The sequence below is a fragment of the Marmota marmota genome, unplaced genomic scaffold, assembly GCF_001458135.2.
Source record: "Marmota marmota marmota unplaced genomic scaffold, marMar, whole genome shotgun sequence".
NCBI classification, from domain to species: Eukaryota; Metazoa; Chordata; class Mammalia; order Rodentia; family Sciuridae; genus Marmota; species Marmota marmota.
In genome coordinates, this window is record NW_026000057.1 from 12073220 (window position 1) to 12078410 (window position 5191).

Here is a 5191-nt window from a genome sequence, read left to right on the forward strand (position 1 = left end):
TTGTAGCATCATGTTGGTGCTCAGAATATTTCAGATATTGGAGTATTTTGGACTTCAGACTTTGGATTAGGGAAGAGGGAAGGAAGAAGAAAACAAACAAAATAATTGTAGGAGACAAAAACCTTACTCCAGGTACAAATTCATGCTTTTAATGGTGTCTGCAAATTTCCTTCTCCTCTCCAAATCTGTGATAACTGATCCCCCACCCCATACAATCTTACCTTAAAGATGAAACTCAGGCTCAGAGCAGCTGGGCGGGGGGCAGCTGCCGAGAGTCCAGAGCTTACATTTTCAACCATCAGACTTCACTATGTCACTCTTTAATTCAGGTTCCTCATATATAAAATGAAAGCCCTAATACCTACCTTAGAAGATTGTTGAAAAGCAAATAAAAACTTTGTTTAAAAAGTGACTGAAACAGATTAACCTTTTTCAATGTATTTTGATTTCTTTCTTTATTCCAATAATGAAATTTATAGAATTTTACTTGTATGTTACATTTTTATTGTTCTAAATAAATAAGTAAAAAAAATAAACGTTCTATGACAAAACTTACCAATGTTTTGTCCATTGTTTATGGAAGGACACTCAGCAAGGATCAGTTATCACAGGTTTGGAGAGAAGGAAATTTCCAGACATCATTAGAAGCATGAATACATACCTTGGGTAAGGTTTTACCATGTATGTCCTTTTGTTTATTCTTCAACCATCCCTCCTTCCCTCATTCCAAGTACAGATGGATGTATGGGATTTCAGCAGAGTGTTCTAATTTAAAAATCTCAAGGTGTCCAGGCAGTAGCAAAAACTCTTGGGTGTATTAAAAGGAACAAAAAAAAAATAAGAAGAAAAGAAATTCATTTTTAACCTTTTAGGTTAAAAGCTTTAGGGTTAAAGCTTTTTGGTTGTAAGAGGTTGGAAGGGTATGTACTTCAAAGACTTAGGGGGCCCTGGGCTTCAACATTTTGCTTTCAAATGATTCAACATGTATTGCAGTTAATTTATTCAAGCACTTAGAGGCTCAGGTGGTAGGCTGTTAGCTGGGGATGCATTGGAGAGTAAAAGCCCAACTGATAATGTAGCTAGAAGAGCAATGTGCTAGGATTCTTTACCTCCTGTTATAGTTTGGGTCTAGCATGTCCCCCACAGGCTCATGTGTTCTCCATGCAGCAATGTTCAGAGGTAGAAATTGTAGCAAGTAGATCATGAGGGCTCTCATCTCACCAATGGATGAGTCCATTGACTGATTCATAAGTGAATGGATTATTGGAAGGTGGTGGAAACTTTAGTAGGAGCTGGTACCTAGCTGGAGGAAATAGGTCAGTGGTTGTGCCCTCAAAGAATATATCTTGTAACTGACTCCTGCCTCTCTTTCTTTCTGCTTCCTGGCTGCCATGTGATGAGTGGCCTCCTCTACTACATGCTCCTACCACCGTGATAATACTGCCTCATCTCAGGCCCAAAGCAAAGAAGCCAACCGACCATGGACTAGAACCTCTGAAACTGAGAGCCAAAAAGATCTTTTCTACTGTAAGTTGATTTTCTCAGGTATTTTGTCACAGTTAGGGAAAGCTGACTAACATAGCTCTCCACCGCATTGTGAGTTTGTGGCAAACCTGGGATACTAATTCTTATTTCGGAATGCTTAGTGTCTATGACAGGTCCTATCCACAGAAGTATCTCAGTAAATGACTGCTGATCTAAACTAACTGTAGCCATGTAGACTGAACAGTCAAGAATAGTTTTTGGAGCAACAAGGATTTGTCTTGTAGAGAGTCTGAAGGCTTTCTTCAGTGCCATTCAACTTAATACAACCTAACAAAAAGGCCCTCCTTGTTCCTCTCTAGCAAATTCTAGTGGAAATTCTGCATCCTTTTATTTTTCTGAGCTCATGCATCATTTAAGTTCACTTACAAGGCATATGGTTCCCCAGCCAGGTGGCATGTCCAGACACAATCCCCTAATCTCTGTGTCCGTGTCCCTGGCTGCTCTCCTAGCATCTTTGTGCCTTGGTGGTACTCAGTAGACAATCAGCCTTGTAAAGAAATGGTGGGTGGACTGTTGGGAATATGATACCATGAAAGGCTGTGGAAATGCAGTAAGGCAGAAATAGGGTTGAGCTGAGAGGAGACCAGCAGGTGTTTTTGAGGGCAGCCGCCTACTAAATTTTAGAAAGAAGAGTTCCCCTAGAGCAATGATGATGAGCTGGTAAGTAAGATGGCTCCTGCAATAAGTGTGCATGCTATTTCTTAAAAACAGACCCTTTAAATTTTGTTTTAATTTTAAGAATAGGAAAAAGGTGATGTACTGCCTCATCTCAGGCCCAAAGCAAGGAAGCCAACCAACCGTGGACTGGAACCTCTGAAACTGAGAGCCAAATAAATCTTTTCTACTGTAAGTTGATTTTCTCAGATATTTAGTCACAGTTAGGTGACAAAATACCTATATATACATTATAATACATTCCACTGTCATATATAAATTAAAAAGAAAAAAAGAAAAAGGTCCGGGCATGGTAGCACATGCCTATAATCCCAGTGGCTTGAAAGGCTGAGGCAGGAGGATCATGGTTCAAAGCCAGCCTCAGCAATTTAGCAAGGTGCTAAGCAACTCAGTGAGACCCTGTCTGTAAATAAAATATAAAATATAAAAAAAAGAGCTGGGGATGTGGCTCAGTGGTTGAATGCCCCTGAGTTCAATCCCCAGTACCAAAAAAAAAAAAAAAAGGAAGAAAAATGAAAATTTTAAAAAGGAAAGGATGGGGGGGAAGGAGGAAATAAAAAAGAAACTTGTCTGTCTTGACCTGGGATTCATTTTGGGGATTCTTCCTTCATACAGTTATGGTATACTACTCTCAGGGTTGGTAAGAACACAATCCAAGTAACTAACTTGACAATTTTTTTAAGAAGTTCTTGGCTGCTAGGATCCCCACAGCATCTGATACAGTTGCAAATCCAGGATTTTCAAAGGAGGTTGCTCCCCAGAAGAAAACTCCCAAACCTAATGGTTCATGATTCAAACTTTTAAAACACATATAAATGGATATGGTATTTAGAAATTGGAATTATTTAATGCAGAATGAAATAGCATGTTAAAAATCTCTAAAGAAATAAAGATAGAATGAAAACCTGAACAAGACAAGAAGCTTTCTAGGAAGGTTTAGGTTTGAATAGAAGCCAGATGAACTCCAATTAGCTAAACGTATAATAATTGAACTAGCTCAATGGATAGATGGAACGAAAGTTTCAATACAAATAATAAACAATTTGTGAATTGGAAAGTGGATCTAAGAAAACTGTTCAGAAAGCAACCAAATGCAAACAGATGAAAAATGAAAGAGAAGTTAGAGATACATGCAATAAACTGTGAGGTCTTACTTACCCACTTGGAGTTCTAAAGAGTGAAAAGGATATAGAGAAGAAGTTAATACTAAGGAGAACAGCTGAGAAATTTTCAGGGTGGATGATTATATACATTCAGAAAGGAAGGAAAAACAATCCCAAACCCATTAAGCAAAAAGAAATACCAGGTATACCATACAGGAAGTGTATAAAACCACCATAAATGAGTTAAAGAGGAAAGAAACATACTCTTCAAAGATTACACTGATTAAAAAAACTCTCCTCAGTAAAAATAGGTGCCAGAAGATTGCCAAATTATATCTATGTAAGATGATTGCCATTCTAGAATTGTATGTCCTGACAGACCAGCATTATAGAATGAGAATAATACTGAAAAAATAATTAATAAACAGTTCTAGAGAAACTGCTGATATTTAAAAAACAAACAAAACAGTAACAGTGTTTTTACCCATATCTCTTTGTGCCCGGAATTACTTGAAGGGTATTTGAATCATTTAACAAAGTGTTACAGTGGAAATTTTGATTGTTTTAATCAAAAGCATTAAAGTACCCTAAGTTAAAAACAATGAACAATGGTGCTCTTTTTCCTAAACAACAAAACCCATAGGCAGGGCTCTGGACCCTGATGCCAACATTGTTCTGAAGGGGCATTGCAATAACAATTCCATGGTGCTGGGCCCCCTCGTGCATGCTTTAAGTTTGGGGGAAGAACATATTTATCATCTTAAGCTTATCATCTTTGTTTTACTTACTAACACACAGTTAATTTTCTTTAGCTATTACCAAATGTATTTTTCCACAATAAATTGTTTCATATTTAAGGCATAATGAGTTTAGTGTACCAAAAGTCACACATGAGTTTCAGATTGGATTTTATAGAACAATGAAGTTTCATTAAAGAATGGCAGAACATTTTTGGTTTTGTTCTTCACCAAATGATTCAGAGGTGACCATTCAAATCTAGTTTTTAAAGTGATGTAAAGTGGTTAATGTAACAATTTCAGCACCTTTAGATTTAAATACCTTAGGCTTTATATCAATAACTTGGAACTGGTTAGAATCAGAAGGCAGTTTTAAAAGTCTTTACAATTGCTGTTAACAAAAGACCTGACAATAGCAATTAGAGGAGGAAAAGTTTATTTGGGCTCATGGTTTCAGAGATCTTAGTCCATAGATGGCCAAAATGTTCTGGGCCCCACTTGAAGCAGAACATCATGGTGGAAGCTCTGATTTCCGGAGGAAATCAGATGTGGTAGAGGAAAGCAGCTGAGGACATGGTACCAGGAAGCAGAGAGAGAGAGCGCTCTGCTACCCAGGGACAAAATATAAACCCCAAAGGCACACTCACAGCACAGTGACCTACTTCCTCTAGTCACACTCGACCTGCCTACATTTACCGTCCAGTTAATCCGTGTCAGTGGATTAAGCCTCTGATTTGTCACAGATATAATAATCTAATCATTTCATCTCTGAAAATTCTTTGATTGTCACACACTTAAGCTTTTGGGGAACACCAAATATCCAAACCATGATACTAGAACATTGCTGGATAACATGAAATGGCATGTTCAAGGAGCCTGGGGATTTATAACTAGGGACTGTAACCTGTAGGAAGGGAATAAGGAAGATCCTAAAGGGGAAGTGACATTTAAGTTGAGATCTTCAGGGTGAGTATAATTTGTACTAGAAAAAAACGGTTTCAAGTAGAAGAAACGACTGCCATGTTCTAGGCCTGGAATCATGAGCTAGAAAAAGGATGTAGAACTGGAAAGTCCAGAATAGTGAAATGGAGAGAAAAAGCTGGAAGAACGGTGAGGTGACCTGAAGAGAGA